This window comes from Podarcis vaucheri, assembly GCF_965113315.1.
Source record: "Podarcis vaucheri genome assembly, chromosome: 1".
Classification (NCBI taxonomy): Eukaryota; Metazoa; Chordata; class Lepidosauria; order Squamata; family Lacertidae; genus Podarcis; species Podarcis vaucheri.
The window spans coordinates 14,042,880-14,059,948 of NC_138759.1; the positions used below are offsets into that span (position 1 = coordinate 14,042,880).

Consider the following 17,069-nt stretch of genomic DNA (forward strand, 5'->3'; position numbering starts at 1 on the left):
CCTGCCACCAATGGCCAAGCAGAGCGCATGGTGTGGACCACCAAGGACACCCTCCGCTACATGACGCAAGGGGATTGGCCACATTCCTTCTAGCACAGCACAGCACCCCCAGCTCAACGACTAGCCGGAACCCCGCTGAACTACTAATGGGCCGGCACCTCACAATCAGACTGGACCACCTTCACCCCGATAGAGCTCAGGATGAGGTAGTGGTGGGGGAAGGCAGGAACCCCCAAACCTTCGAGGCCCAGGACCCAGTGTACGCAAAGAATTTTGGGGCAGGCCCTGCATGGGTACCCGCCACAGTCACCAGGGTCACGGGCCCCGTGTCGTACGAGGTGCTAACGGAGGGGGACAATGCTGGCGCTGCCACTGCAACCAGCTATGGCGATGATTCCCGGGGAAAAACCAGGAGGAGGACAGGTCAGAGGAGTCCCAACAGAACAGTAGGGCAGTGAGGCCCGTAGAGCAGGAGGGGCCAGCAGGGGAGGCAGAATCAGTAAATACAGAGACGACCCGTGAGGCCAAAATGACGCCGAAACCAGAGCCACGACTGAGTGAGCTGGTTGCTCCAGACCAAACGGCCCCATCACAGCCAGCATCCTCAGAACAAGCAGAACCCGAACCCCTGACCAGGGAACACCCCAGGCCTCGACGCATACATAGGCGGCCGGCGTACCTTGAGGACTATGAATGCAACCTCCTGGGCAGGACTGGAACTTAAAGGGGAGGAGTGTTATGTACTGAGTTGAATAGGATCCAAAATACAGCAGTCTGATTGGTCCTAGAACAATAGCATTCAGAATGCAGCAGTCTGATTGGTCTGCCGGAGCCACCCAATCCAGCTTCAGGTGGAAGTGAATCTGCAACCTGATTGGCCTACAGGAGAATCCCAGAATTAGCCAATCACATGGCGCCCATTGTGTAAATAATGTATATAAAGCAGATGTTTTGGGGAAACTTTCTCGCTACTAGGAGCTGAATAAAGAGCATGAAATCCACACTCGACTTTGAGTATATTTCAGGAGAAAAGGCTGCTCTTCCCGTGAGTGGATGAGGCTGCTCGTCTCGGAAGAGAAGGAGGCGGCTCTCCCCGTGAGAGAAGGTGGGCTGTTATTCCCATGAGTTGCTTGCACCAGGAGAAAAGGAATAGCTCTTCCCATGAGAGGAGGAGGTTGCTCCCCCTATTAAGGAAGGGGGCTCTTCCCTCCATGAGAGGAGTAAAGGCTGCTTTTAGTCAAAGTGTTGTTCGATATCTATTTCGCTTTTTGCTTTGAATATATAACTCCTATTCCTCTCAAAAGAGTCCCCCCTACTCCCATCATTTTCAAATTTTCTTTCAAAAGCTTTTTCCACGTCAATTCCTGGTCTCATTCCTGGTCTCCAAATATTCAATTATGTCCACTATATTCCTAATATTATCTTTAAATTGTCAACCAGGAATAAAACCTGCTTGATCTTTATGGATTAGCTCATTTAAGATACTTTTTAATCTATTGGTCAAAATATCAGCAAACAACTTGTAATTATTCTTCAGTGATGAAATCGGTCTATAATTCTTTACATTCAAGGAATCAGTATCCTTCTTGGGGACCAAAGTAATATATGCTTCTTTCCAGGTATTTGGAATTTTCCTTTATTCAGGATATTATTCATAACTTCCCACAATACTGGTGTCAGTTGTCCACTAAGAATCTTATAATATTTTGCCGAAATAACATCCGGTCCTGGGGCTTTCCCCAACTTCATACATTTTATTGCCATTTAAATTTCCTCCACCGTTATTTGTCGATTCAACTATTCACTTTTTTCTCGTGGGATTTGCTATAATTTATATCTTTGTAAACATCTCTCTATTTTCTTTGCATCCTCCTTTTCCCCACACAAGTCTTTATAAAGTTTCTGAAAGATCTTTCTGATTTCTTTCGGAACCTCAATTACCATATCTGCTTCTCTTATTTTATTGATTGTATTTTGACTTTGATGTGGCTTTAATTGCCATGCTAATAATTTGCCAGTTTTATTTGCCGATTCAAAATTCTTTAGTCTCATTAATTTTATCTTCCACTCCACTTCTTGGTTCACCATCATGGAAAACTGAGTTTCCAACATCTTAATATTTTGTTTTATTGGTTCATCTTTAGGCTTTATTGTTAACAATCTCTCATTCTCCATGAGGTGGGTCAGAATTTCCTCTTTCTTTTTTTCTCTTTCTTTTTTTTGAAAACTATTCTTTTGTATCAGAAAGCCTCTCATTACTGCTTTACTTGCATCCCATACGATGTCAATGCCAGTTTGTTTATTTCAGTTCCACTTGAAATAATCTGCTATTGTCTCTTTTGGTTTTTCCACTATTTTTTAATCATCAAACAGACTTTCATTCTCCATCTAAAGGATGATTGTTCTTTTCCTTTTAACTCCATATATAACAAATTATGATCTGCTAATGGCCTTGGGAAAATCACAGTTTTGGATACTCTTGGAATTTACTCCCTGGAGGGCCATATATAATCTGTTCTTCCCAAACTTTGAGTTGGTTCAGCAAAGAATGTAAACTGTTTTGTTGTAGGGGTTTTAAGTCTCCAAACATCAGTTAATCCAAGATTGTCCACTAAATCAAAAAATGATTTTGGTAACTTGACTTGAACCAACGTAGATAAATATTATTTCTTGGTAACCACGTGGTTTTAATTGTAAAGGGATTAACTCCTCCCTTTCTGTTGCAACATAGTAATTTGGCACAGAGTGTTTTTTTACCCCCCCTTTTTTTTCCTTTTAGAAGCTATATTTTGGCATTTTAATTTTTTGCTTTTGTGAATTTTGGATTTTTGGCACTTTTTCTGATTTTAATTTTCCAGTCTCTCTCTCTCTCTCTCTCTCTCTCTCTCTCTCTCTCTGTGTGTGTGTGTGTGTGTGGAGAATCCAACTGAAGAAGAAAGCTTCAAATCACTTAAGCTAACTCAGAACAATTTTATGCATAGGAGGAGATGCCTACAGGCTGGATTTGATAAACTAGGCATTTTAGAATGTGTTAAGAAAGAAAAACTCAGTGATAATGATGCTTCAAAGATATGGGGAAAGCAAAATAAATCAGCAGTCTCTGTTATCTTCGCTAATATCAGAGGTGCCCCGATGATTCAAACCAAACAAGGTGGACCAGCTACTCCAAAGCTTCAAAATTTGGAAAGTGCATTTGGATTTGCAAGAAAGCATCTCATCCCACGTTTGTGAAATATTTAGTTCGCGGCTTGAATCCAAGATTGTAACAGCCAGATGACAGTGTTCCTAACCTTGGACAGAAAAGGTTTCCATGTATTGTTTGAGAACGGAAAGTGCCAGGTGCCCAGAGATGGGGAACTGTATACAGAAGCAAGTCTACTTAATAGTGTATATGAGACTAATCTTTCATAACTCCAGTCTGCAGTGCTTTATCAGCCAGAATGATGAAGCAGACTTAGAACTTTGGCACAGAAAGCTTGACCACAGAGACATTAAAGGCATTTAAGAGTTGCAATGCAAGAAGTTCGCAAGAGGGATGAAGGTAACCCTTGGTGCATCAAGCTGAGAAGTGTTGAACCCCTTTTTTCCTCCGTGTACTCAGAAGAGACGCACCTGAGTGCTTGATACAATCTATGCTGATGTGTGTGGTTGCCTTAATGTTCCCTCACTAAGGAAAAATAAGTACATTTTAATATCCTTGGTGATTTTCCAAGATACTGCATTGTGCATTTTCTCAAGGAGAAAAACAGAACCTTTGAGATGTTCAGAAAATACCTTGCCATGGCTCCACAGGAAACCCACAGCACTTATGAATGACAACAGTCGTGAGTTTTGTTCATAAAATATGAGAACCCTCTTGGAAGAGGAAGGAATTGCACACATGAGGAGCGTTTGTCCCGCTCTACAAGAAGAACCCAGTTGCAGAGAGAAAGTTTAGGTCTCTTATGAAGATGACCCAGTGTATGCTGACTCGTACAGGCTTTCCCAAGCAGAGGTGGGAAGATGCAGTAGCCAGCTACATTGAACTTTGGAACAGGAGAGAACCTAACTTGTCACACATACCTGTATTAGACAGCATCACTTATGTCTGTGTACCCAAGTAGGCCCAAGCTTGACTCCAGAGCAGAAAAAGAAATTATGGTAGAACTTTCTTCTGGGTTGCAGAGTTATGGACTTGAAAACAGGAAAAGTCAAGGTTTGATGGAGACAGTAAATCTGACAAGAGAGGAAACTTCTCAGCAGTCAGAGGGAGAAACATAAGACTTTGTGTACTTTCCTGAAGTAATACGTAGCGGTTCAGATCAGAAGCCTATTGCCTTCTACTGTTCTGCCACCTACAAGAGATGATGAACAAGAAGAAAGAGATAACCAGTCTCCAAGTAGCAGTGCCATCCGACAAGATGGGATGGAGAACGATGATGAGAGGCTGCCACTTGAGGGTGATGAGAAAGCTGGTGCTGTTCCAGAACCAGATTCCAGATGCTTATGAAGACGCGACAGAAGTGTTCCACTTCCACAACATTAAGGGTACATTAAGGACTACAAATCAACAGGTAGGTATGTCTTTATGTGTGTAAATAGTCCCATTTTTCAGAGAAGCTGTAAACTACCGTATTTTTCTGTCTATAAGACGCCCCCATGTATACGATGCCCCCCTATTTTTGGGGACTAAAAATTAAGAAAATGGGGAGAGATTGCCCAGAGTTGTCTTTGGGAGGCAGTTAGCAAAAATCACTCACCCTCTGAAGCGCCACTTTCATCGCACATGGCGCTAAAGCAGCCTATCGCCTGCCCGATCAGCAAAAGCAGCCGCAAGTCACTCCCAATTGACAGCAGCGCTAGCCAATAAACAGCGGACATTGCCGCAGTCACCAATCACCCATTCAATCACCACTCACGCTCTCCTGCTTGCTGCAACAACCATCGCACATCCCAAAAAAAGGCACTACCCATGTATAAGATGACCCCCCTATTTTATAATTAAATTTTGGGTAAAAAAAAGGGCGTCTTATACACAGAAAAGTACGGCAACTTGTGTAGTTTTATCTTCCACAGATTCTGACAATATAGCTGAGATTGAGGTGTTGTCAGGATGCTATTAGTGGCTCCTGGCTGGTTGCCCAGGAAAGTATAAAGACAAGGGAAAGTTTCTTAAATTCTTTTTTTACTGTACTTCGTTTTTTTAAAAAAGATATTTTTTAATTTTTCATCCATTTTTATTAGGTTTTATATTTTAATACATCAACTTATCACATCATATAAAGAAGAAGAAAAAAATACAATTTCCCAAAAAAACCCTCCCCTCTATGACTTCCCTCAACTTCCTTTTCTCGTTTGTTTTTACATAATGTCGTCTTCTGCATTTTTTACTATGCCTTACATTTTTAGTGTATTAGATTTATAATGTTGTTAAACTTTCCATGCTTTATACACCATCCTTATATATGCTATATTTATTCTATTAATTGTAAGTGTTTAATTGAAACCTGCTATTTAAAACCAAGGAACAGTTAAGTTACTGAAGCTGGGGAGGATTTTTGTGGGATTTTTTGGGGGGGATTTTAAGTAGATAAACAGTCATACAAAAGTGTTTCCCCACTTTTTTGTTGCTCCTGTTTTATTTCAGGGAGGTAATGGGCTACAAGTTAAAGCTGCCTGCTCCCCAAATGTTCCCTGGAGGGAGAGAGAGAGAGAGAGAGAGAGAATGCTGAAAGGTATGGGCTGCGAGTTAATAAAAGGACAGTCACTGGGGTTCCCCTTCAACATTACTCAAGTCACCCCAAGGTGCCACGGCACACTAGTTGAAAAACAATGTCTTATTTTATAAGTTGAGTTAGCTAATTCTATATATCATAGCTGTCAACGTTTCCTTTTTTAAAAGGGAAATTCCCTTATTCTGAATAGGATTCCTCGCAAGAAAAGGGAGAAGTTGACAGCTGTGCTATATATTCCACCAATCTCATCTGCCATTCCTCCTTTGTTGGTATTGTTCCCTCTTTCTGAGCATATATCATTCAATCTGCTATACTTGTGTAGATAAATAAATTTCCCCGTTCTGGGTTTTGTTTTTTAAATTTGGCCTGATAGAGCACACACACATCCAGACATGCACATCATCAAGCTACTTTACTGTTTTCTTGCATTTTTCAAGCCCTCTGTTTAAAACCAAGGAACTGTTAAGTTAATGAAGCTGGGGAGGATTTTTGTGGGATTTTTTCGGGGGGGGGGGGATTTTAAGTAGATAAAAACTCATACAAAAGTGTTTCCCCACTTTTTTGTTGCTCCTGTTTTATTTCAGGAAGATAATGGGCTACAAGTTAAAGCTGCCTGCTCCCCAAATGTTCCCCGGAGAGAGGGAGAGAGAATGCTGAAAGGTATGGGCTGTGAGTTAATGAAAGGACAGTCACTGGGTCTCCCCTGAACGTCCATCAAGTCAGCCCAGGGTGCCACAGCATACTGGTTGAAAACCAATGGCCTACTGGAAAATAAACAGATTTGCCTGAAGTTATTGCAGAGTGAGAAGTTCCACACAAGAACCAGCACATCAAAGTACCATTATGTGTGTAAAATAATTCAGGATGCACTTGTTGAGATGACTGCTACAGCAGAGATCAAACCTCCACTGAGAGACAGTTCGGAGAACCTTCAAGTTAATATGGGACAATGTTTTAAAAAAAGAAAAAAAGAAACAGATTTAATGGAATTTGCAGACCAGAAAAAGATTCTGATGGGCGATTTAACAGATGAAATGATGGAGTTTTAAAAAGTGCAAGAAGAAACATTAGATCAAATAGCTATACTTGAGATGTACCACAGAGAACTTATTCTGCGCATCAGAGGCATACCAGAAAAGCAAAACGAAGACGTAGAAGCCAAATTAATAAAAGAACTTGCATGTTGACGGGCTCCCCATAATACATTACAAGAAATTGGAAGAAGTCTTAGCACCAACACTCCAAAAACTCATGAATGATAGAATACAAAAAGGGAAAATTCCACATACATGGGAAGAAGCAAACATTGTTTTAATCCACAAACAGGGGTCATCCAGAGAAATGGTCAGCAACTACCGACCAATTTCACTTCTAAATAACTATTACAAGATTTATACAGGTATTTAATGAATAGATTAAAATTGGTCTTAAAAGTAATAATTAACAAAGACCAGGCGGGGTTTCTCCTGGATCACCATATGAAAAACAATATGAGGGCAATAAGACCAGTGGTAACAGTTGGCCCTGGAGAAAATTAACCACTCTCAATTTTACCCGTAGACTGCCATCTGTCCAGATTTTCATTTGTTCTGAACTAATTTTAAGATGTATTTTACTTAATTGATTGCCTGTTTTTATGTTGTTTGTATACTGTGTTAGTTTTATGATGTTAGCCACCCTGAGCCCGGCTCCGGGGTACAAATAAATTTTATTACTACTACTACTACTACTATTATTATAGACCTGGTAGAATATCTAGACTGGAGACCTAATAAAAAAGCTGCCTTCATGTTGGTTGATGCTGAGAAGGCCTTCAATAATCTTTCTTGGAAATTCTTAAGAAAGGTGATAGACCTATCAGAAATGGGAGAATGCTTCACCCATGGAATAAAAGCCATCTATGAGAAGCAAAAAGCAAATTTAATAATCAATAATGAAAAGACAGAACACGTTTTGATTGAAAAAGGAACAAGAGAGGGCTGCCCCTTATCCCCTTTATTATGTATATTAACACTGGAAATACTAAATTCGGTAATCAGGAAAGAGGAAGAAATCAAAGGAATAGCACTAGGAAGTCGGTATTTTAAGCTAAAAGCTTTTGCTGATGATTTGATGCTAACATTAGAAGATCCATTAAAGAGCATTCCCAAAGCTTTAGAAAAAATAACAGAATTTGGTGAAGTTTCAGACTTCGAACTCAATAAAATAAAAACAAAATTAATGGTTAAGAATATGCAGAACCAAGAGAAAACAGAATTAGAGGGGGGGAACAGGTTTAGAGATAGTTAAAGCAAAATATATGGGTATTGAAATTACGATGAAAAATGTCAATTAATATGAAGATAATTATAGAAAGATTTAGAAAGAAATTAAAAAAGACCTTGTAATCTGGTCAACATTGAAATTATCACTATGGGGAAGAATCTCTGTTAAAAATGAATATGCTTCCAAAGTTTCTCTTCCTATTTCAAATGATTCCAATAATAACAAAATATGATTGCTTCAAGGAATGGAGGAAATTGTTGACAGAATTTATCTGGCAAGGAAAAAAGCCCCACATCAAATATAAACTAATGACAGATAGGACAAAGAGAGGAGGTTTTGCCCTTCCAAATCTAAAAATTTATTATGTAGCAGAGTGTATAATTTGGATTAAAGATAGGATTATGTTAAGATAAATTAGATATTTTGGATATAGAAAGTTTTGACAATAGATATGGATGGCACGCCTATCTGGCCGACAGTAAAGTTAAAGTCCATAAAGGTTTTACAAATCATATACAGTGGTACCTCTGGTTACGAATTTGTTCCCTAGGTCCGTTCTTAACCGGAAACTGTTCTTAACCTGAGGTACCACTGTTGGCTAATGGGGCCTCATGATGCCGCCACACAATTTCTGTTCTCATCCTGAGGTAAAGTTCTTAACCCGAGGTACTACTTCCGGGTTAACGGAGTCTGTAACCTGAGGTGTTTGTAACCCGAGGTGTTTGTAACCCGAGGTACCACCATAATCAGAGGTGTGCTGTATAAGGTTTAGACTGCTTATCAATCATTGTTACAACTGTACACACCACAATGGCTATCACCACTAGAGGCCTTTTCAGCTAAAAAACTAAATATGACTGGAAATTTGGGAACATACAGTCAATTATTAAGGGAGGACTGGGGACAACCAAAGTTGAAAACATTTGTAGAAATAAGGCATTATATCACAGACTGGCTCCAATATCACCAATTAAGCAGTGTCTAACTTTGATAAAAAACGAGGATTTGGGAAAGAAGATTTGTTATTACAAAAAGTTTTATTAGGAAGTAATCAAAAATTATTATCAAGAGTATGATTTATTATTGGAATGGAGTTTAAAGGATGAACAAGTAAAAGAAGTACAGATTAAATGGGCACAGGACATCGGGTATATCATACAATTGGAGCAGTGGGAAAGGCTGTTAAAGAATGGAATGATATAAAATTTACTGCATGCTATACTATAGAAGAAAATATAATGAAAATGTTTTACAGATGGCATATGACCCCAGTAAAACTTTCCAAAATATAGAAATCAAACTCCAATTTATGCTGGAAATGCAAGGAGGCAGAGGGCACACTGATACATTTATGGTGTGGCTGCGGAAAAGTTTTTCAAAAGGGGGTTATAATTAATGAGGAAATAGAAAAGATGCTCAGAGTTATTTTAGAGGAAAAAACCAGAGGTATATCTACTGGGTATAATAGGTAAGGGACGCAGGTGGCACTGTGGGTTAAACCACAGAGCCTAGGACTTGCCAATTCAGAAGGTCGGCGGTTCGAATCCCTGTGACAGGGTGAGTTCCCGTTGCTCGGTCCCTGCTCCTGCCCACCTAGCAGTTCAAAAGCACGTCAAAGTGCAAGTAGAGAAATAGGTACTGCTCCAGCGGGAAGGTACCGTATTTTTCACACCATAAGACGCACTTTTTCCCTCCTAAAAAGCAAGGGAAAAGTTGTGTGCATCCTATGGAGCGAATGCAGGGGGGAGGCAGGCGGGAAAAGCCCCCAAGAGCCGCACACAAGCTTCGTGCGCTCTTGCGGGCTTTTCCACAGGAGGGAGAAGGGACTGACTGGCCGCATCAGTCCCTTCTCCCACCTACCAGAAAAGCCAGGAGAAGCCGCGATCTCTTTAAAGGGGTTGCGCGGCATCTGCGAGCTTTTGCGAGAGGTGAGGGAATCCCTCCACCTCCCAGTAAAGCCAGGAAAGCCCTGCGCAGCGTCTCCCGGAAGCGGGAGGCTGCACGGGGCTAAAGGGGAAGCCAAAACAGCGAGCGGGATCCATCCCGCCCCCTGCCTTGGCTTGCTCCATGGCTGCGTGCAACCCCTCCAGCAGGGAGAGGTTGTGCGCAGCATGTACGCTGCTCTTTGGGGCTGGGGGGGAGATTTTTTTTCCTGATTTCCCCCTCTAAAAACTGGGTGTGCCCTATGGTCCAGTGCGCCCTATGGTGCGAAAAATACGGTACTTCAGAGTCTAGGGTGCGGAAACCAATTGGGAAATGACTCGAATTCATCTGGGAGAAATATCCAGCTCAATGTATTATTTTCCTGGGATGGTTCCGGATTTACAGAAGCCATCCCAGTTTCTCATTTGATACCAGAATGTCCTGCTTCTTCAGAGAAATTTGGGAGGGAATGTTGATACGTCCCTATTATTATCAGAGAAATGTTGGAGGGAGGGGAGGGAGGCTTCTCCTGGGATTTTCTTCTGGCCGGACCTCAGTTTGGGACCCTCTCAGAGAACGAGGGAGGTGTTCATGGTGAGTTCCAGAATCTTTTTCCTAGAAGACTAGCACTGGATGTCTGTTTTCATCAGAGAAAAGTTGGAGGGTAAGTGAATGCAACCAAACACTGGTGAGGGCCCATCATTGGGCTTACCTGGTGGTAGTGAAAGCTGCATTGAAGGCATGCTTTGCTGCCTCCATTGCATCCCCATTGATTTTCTAGTTCCATTTCAATCAGCGTTTAGACCCGGGGTTGGCAAAGAAACTGCTTTCATCACCTTTCCTCCTTTCCTCCCTGCATTCTTAACAAAGCACCATTCCCAGTATTCTTTGGGGGAAGCCATGGCAGTTGAAAGCAGTCTGAGCAATGACCTTGATCCTTGATACTGGCCATTCTCATTTTGTGTTTGTGTGTGTTTGGATCCAGGTAGCTGGGATTAAAGTAATCTGGTCTTCTTCAAGCTGGTGCCCTCCAGATGTTGTCAGACAACAAATCCCAGCAGCCAGAATGCCCAAAGCTCTGGGGTAATAATGGCAGCCCACTGAATCAGGCCAGTGGCCCATCTAATCCAACTTCCTGTTTTTACAGTGGCCAAGCACATGCCCTAATGGGAAGCCCACAAGCAGGATCCCAGCACAATAGCTCTCCCCCCTCCTATGGTCTTCAAAAGCATTGTGGCCTCCAACTATGGAGGAACAACATAGTCACTGTGGGTAGTAGCCCTCCATAGCCTCCTCCTCCATGAACTTTTCTGATCCCTTTTCAAAGGCATCCGAGTTGTTGGCCATCACTGCCTCCTGAGGGAGAGAGTTTCACTGTTTAACATTGCACTGCCCAAAGAAGAACGTTCTTTTCTCTCTCGTGTATCTTCCAAAATTCAGTTTTGGTGTCACGTAAATGGGAGAAAGACTTTTCTCTGTGCACTTTCTCCATGCTGCGCATCATTTTGCAAAGGTCTTTCATGTTGCCTCTTCCTCGCTTTTTCTTGCAACTAAAACGCTGCAACCTTCCCATCCCTTTGTTCATCCTGCTTGGCTTAACATCTGGAGAGAAGCAGGATGAAGAAGTTGACAGCAGGGATCTTTTAAGACAAGGGCTTGTCCCCCACTCCCCTAAAAAGCTCAGTTCCTCATTCCTCACCATTACTGAGCATCCTTGTAGTGGACAAGCAGGAGGTTTTATTTATTGTAAAAGGGCATTTAAACCACAATCTCCTTGCTGCTTGTTCCCATGTCCCTCCCTTTCATACTCCCCTGCCCCAATTGTTGGTTTCCGAGCCTGTGGCTCAGTCTCCCTTCAAGGGGTGACAAGGGCCTGGGAGACAGAGCAGTCCTGGAGCCCAGAGTCCATAGGCCAGTCCTTGGCCAGAGTCTGGCTTCACAAAGGGATGTAGATTCCTGTGGAATTCTCTTGTTTCCCTGGCAACCAGATGCCCGCTTTGAACTGATTCTGAGATCAGTTGGCAGCCCAGACTCCTTCAGTTAACTGTCTTTGGTTCACCTGAAAGCCAGCAGGGAGGACTTCTGCTTCCCCTCAGAGGCGTACCTTGGTCTTTCCCATTTCAGTGGCCCGCTGTGCAAGGCCACTTTCAACAGTGCCCCCCCCCCATCTCTGACCCTCCATTGTGCTCAAATGACTACGATGGCATTCCCCTCCTTTCTGCCCTCTTTGTGCAGAAATGCCTCTCTCCTGCGATTCCTGGGCTTCCTGACTGTTCTCTTCTATCAGTGCATGTTCAAGAAAAACCACAGTAAGTCCACTTCCTTTGCTCAACCAGAGTCCACCCAGACTAGATCCCTGTTCTGTAGCCGGAACAGGCTGCTGCTTCCACATGGGTGGGTTGGGAGCAGGAGGCGGGATTCCCTCCCAAACCACCCAGAGGGACAATTGGAGCAGAGTACCACAATAACCCTTGGCAGTTGGGTCAAGCCATAGGTGGCTCAGCTAGACCTGTGGCCTGTTGTCCCAGGAGCTCACAAGCAGCATGACAGGAGCCTCAGTACAGCTCTTCCCAGGTACAGGTCTGGTCCAGAGACATCTGCTGCCTTTGGTGTGTTTGTGTGAGGGAGAATGGAGGAGCTTGGACTGAAGCACAAGGAGGGTTCTTAAAGGACAACCCACAGAAAGGGATTCCCTCCTCTGTGGATAGCCTGCTCCTAAGGTCATCAGCTGCAGCATAAACATCCTTTGGCTCCTGCCAGCACTAACTGCCTCCCATGCCACTTTTACATACCGTATTTTTCGCACCATAGGACGCACTTTTTCCCTCCTAAAAAGCAAGGGGAAAGGTGTGTGCGTCCTATGGAGCGAATGCAGGGGGGAGGCAGGCGGGAAAAGCCCCCAAGAGCCGCACACAAGCTCCGTGCGCTCTTGCAGGCTTTTCCACATGAGGGAGAAGGGACTAACTGGCCGCATCAGTCCCTTCTCCCACCTACCAGAAAAGCCAGGAGAAGCCGCGATCTCTTTAAAGGGGTTGCGCGGCATCTGCGAGCTTTTGCGAGAGGTGAGGGAATCCCCCCACCCCCCAGGAAAGCCAGAAGAAGCCGTGCAGCCCTTTTAAAGTGCGCACGGCTTCTGCCGATTTTGCGGGAGGTGGGGAAATTCCCCTACTTCCCAGAAAAGCCAGGAGAAGCCGCGATCTCTTTAAAGGGGTTGTGCGGCTTCTGCGGGCTTTTGGGAGAGGTGAGGGAATCTCCCCACCTCCCAGTAAAGCCAGGAAAGCCCTGCGCAGCGTCTCCCGGAAGCGGGAGGCTGCACAGGGCTAAAGGGGAAGCCAAAACAGCGAGCGGGATCCATCCCGCCCCCTGCCTTGGCTTCTTCCATAGCTGCGCGCAACCCCTCCAGCAGGGAGAGGTTGTCCGCAGCCTGTACGCTGCTCTTTGGGGCTGGGGGGGGAGTTTTTTTTCTGATTCCCCCCCCTAAAAACTGGGTGTGCCCTATGGTCCAGTGCGCCCTATGGTGCGAAAAATACGGTACTTCAGAGTCTAGGGTGTGGAAACCAATTGGGAAATGGCTCGAATTCATCTGGGAGAAATATCCAGCTCAATGTATTATTTTCCTGGGATGGTTCTGGATTTACAGAAGCCATCCCAGTTTCTCATTTGATACCAGAATGTCCTGCTTATTCAGAGAAATTTGGGAGGGAATGTTGATAGGGCCCTATTATCATTGCAGAAATGATGGAGGGAGGGGAGGGAGGCTTCTCCTGGGATTTTCTTCTGGCTGGACCTCACCGGAACTCAGTTCAGACCCTCTCAGAGAACGAGGGAGGTGTTCATGGTGAGTTCCGGAATCTTTTTCCAAGAAGGATAGCACTGGATGTCTCTGTTTTCATCAGAGAAAAGTTGGAGGGTAAGTGAATGCAACCAAACACTGGTGAGGGCTCATCATTGAGCTTACCTGGTGGTAGTGAAAGCTGCATTGAAGGCATGCTTTGCTGCCTCCATTGCATCCCCATTGATTTTCTAGTTCCATTTCAATCAGCGTTTAGGCCCATTGCTGGCAAAGAAACTGCTTTCATCACCTTTCCTAACAACTTCCTGCATTCTAAACAAACCACCATTCCCAGTATTCTTTGGGGGAAGCCATGACAGTTGAAAGCAGTCTGAGCAATGACCTTGATCCTTGATACAGGCCATTTTCATTTTGTGTTTGTGTGTGTTTGGATCCAGGTAGCTGGGATTAAAGTAATCTGGTCTTCTTTAAGCTGGTGCACTCCAGATGTTGTCAGACAACAAATCCCAGCAGCCAGTATGCCCAAAGCTCTGGGGTAATAATGGCAGCCCACTGAATCAGGCCAGTGGCCCATCTAATCCAACTTCCAGTTTTTACAGTGGCCAAGCACATGCCCTAATGGGAAGCCCACAAGCAGGATGCCAGCACAATAGCTCTCCCCCCTCCTATGGTCTTCAAAAGCATTGTGGCCTCCAACTATGGAGGAACAACATAGTCATTGTGGGTAGTAGCCCTCCATAGCCTCCTCCTCCATGAACTTTTCTGATCCCTTTTCAAAGCCATCCGAGTTGTTGGCCATCACTACCTCCTGAGGGAGAGAGTTTCACTGTTTACCATTGCACTGCCCAAAGAAGAGCGTTCTTTTCTCTCTCATGTATCTTCCAAAATCAGCTTTAGGTGTCACGAAAATGGGAGAAAGGCTTTTCTCTGTGCACTTTCTCCATGCTGTGCATCATTTTGCAAAGGTCTGTCATGTTGCCTCTTCCTCGCTTTTTCTTGCAACTAAAACGCTGCAACCTTCCCATCCCTTTGTTCATCCTGCTTGGCTTAACATCTGGAGAGAAGCAGGATGAAGAAGTTGACAGCAGGGATCTGTTAAGACAAGGGCTTGTCCCCCACTCCCCTAAAAAGCTCAGTTCCTCATTCCTCACCATTACTGAGCATCCTTGTAGTGGACGGACAGGAGGTTTTATTTATTGTAAAAGGGCATTTAAACCACAATCTCCTTGCTGCTTGTTCCCATGTCCCTCCCTTTCATACTCCCCTGCCCCAATTGTTGGTTTCCGAGCCTGTGGCTCAGTCTCCCTTCAAGGGGTGACAAGGGCCTGGGAGACAGAGCAGTCCTGGAGCCCAGAGTCCATAGGCCAGTCCTTGGCCAGCCTCTGGCTTCACAGAGGGATGTGGAATCCTGTGGAATTCTCTTGTTTCCCTGGCAACCAGATGCCTGCTTTGAACTGATTCTGAGATCAGTTGGCTCCTTCAGTTAACTGTCTTTGGTTCACCTGAAAGCCAGCAGGGAGGACTTCTGCCTCCCCTCAGAGGCGGACGTTGGTCTTTCCCATTTCAGCGGCACCCTGTGCAAGGCCAACATTCAACAGTGTCCCCCCATCTCTCACCCTCCATTGTGCTCTATTGACTACGATGCCCTGTGGCATCCCCTAGGCTCAGCGCTCGGTGTGGAGGAACTGGGCACACTGCCCAAAATCTGCCTCAGCTCCCCAGTTGCACAATGTGGGGCTGTTTCAGTGGATTCCGCAGAAGGCAAAGTCAGGTAAAGTCAGTTTATCAGTATCTTTCTTAAATTGTGGTACCAAGAATTGAACTGCCCTCCTAGGTAGACCTGGGAAGGTAGAACCGAATACTTAAAACACACAAACATGCACAAACAAAAACAAAAACCACACACACACACACACACACACGTTAGCTCATTTTCCAGACCCTGCTGAGATTGGCACTTTTGCCCTTTTCCTGACATTCCCCTCCTTTGTGCCCTCTTTGTGCAGACCTGCCTCTCACCTGCGGTTCCTGGGCATCCTGACTGTTCTCTTCCACCAGTGCATGTTCAAGAAGAAACACAGTAAGACCACTTCCTTTGCTCAACCAGACCCAGACTAGAGTCCACCCATTGACTATAATGCCCTGTAGCATCCCCTAGCCTCACCACCCAGTGTGGAGGAACTGGGCACACTGCCCCCCAAAATCTGCCTCAGCTCCCCAGTTGCACAATGTGGGGCTGTTTCGGTTGAGCACTTCCACTTCCTTTGCTCAACCAGAGACCACCCAGACTAGATCCCTGTTCTGTAGCTGGAACAGGCTGCTGCTTCCACATGGGTGGGTTGGGAGCAGGAGGCGGGATTCCCTCCCAAACCCCCCAGAGGGACAATTGGAGCAGAGCACCACAATAACCCTTGGCAGTTGGGTCAAGCCATAGGTGGCTCAGCTAGACCTGTGGCCTGTTGTCTCAGGAGCGCACAAGCACCATGACAGGAGCCTCAGTACAGCTCTTCCCAGGAACAGGTCTGGTCCAGAGACATCTGCTGCCTTTGGTGTGTTTGCGTGAGGGAGAATGGAGGAGCTTGGACTGAAGCACAAGGAGGGTTCTTAAAGGACAACCCACAGAAAGGGATTCCCTCCTCTGTGGATAGCCTGCTTGCTCCTAAGGTCATCTCATCAGCTGCAGCAGAGACATCCTTTGGCTCCTGCCAGCACTAACTGCCTCCCATGCCACTTTTACACACTGTATTTTTTGCACCATAGGACACACTTTTTCCCTCCTAAAAAGCAAGAGAAAAGGTGTGTGCATCCTATGGAGCGAATGCAGGGGGGAGGCAGGCGGGAAAAGCCCCCAAGAGCCGCACACAAGCTCCGTGCGATCTTGTAGGCTTTTCCACAGGAGGGAGAAGGGACTAACTGGCCGCATCAGTCCCTTCTTCCACCTACCAGAAAAGCCAGGAGAAGCCGCGATCTCTTTAAAGGGGTTGCACAGCATCTGCGAGCTTTTGCGAGAGTTGAGGGAATCCCCCACCCCCCAGGAAAGCCAGAAGAAGCCGTGCAGCCCTTTTAAAGTGCGCGCGGCTTCTGCCGGTTTTGCGGGAGTTGGGGGAATTCCCCCACTTCCCAGAAAAGCCAGGAGAAGCTGCAATCTCTTTAAAGGGGTTGCGCGGCTTTTGCGGGCTTTTGGGAGAGGTGAGGGAATCCCCCCACCTCCCAGGAAAGCCAGGAAAGCCCTGTGCAGCGTCTCCCGGAAGCGGGAGGCTGCACTGGGCTAAAGGGGAAGCCAAAACAGCGAGCAGGATTCATCCCGCCCCCTGCCTTGGCTTCTTCCATAGCTGTGGCTCAGTCTCCCTTCAAGGGGTGACAAGGGCCTGGGA

At 45.1% G+C, this 17,069-nt stretch overlaps 2 long non-coding RNA genes across 4 annotated transcripts in view; one reads left to right on the plus strand and one right to left on the minus strand.

The window, feature by feature from the left end:
- The window catches only part of LOC309530977, a 122,763-nt gene that overhangs the window by 23,457 nt on the left and 82,237 nt on the right, over positions 1-17,069 (plus strand). For 2 of the 3 annotated variants that reach the window (XR_014219002.1, XR_014219003.1), the window contains exons 1-2: positions 15,400-15,466; positions 15,702-15,775. The exons of the other annotated variant lie outside the window; for it this stretch is intronic. This is a non-coding gene — a long non-coding RNA (uncharacterized lncRNA). Of the gene's footprint in view, positions 1-15,399; positions 15,467-15,701; positions 15,776-17,069 lie in introns of those variants that run through there. 3 annotated transcript variants of the gene reach the window in all.
- LOC309531138 lies at positions 2,773-4,552 on the minus strand. The gene is made up of 2 exons (XR_014219102.1): positions 3,613-4,552; positions 2,773-3,561 (listed from the first exon to the last, which is right to left on the minus strand). It is a non-coding gene; the product is annotated as an uncharacterized lncRNA (long non-coding RNA).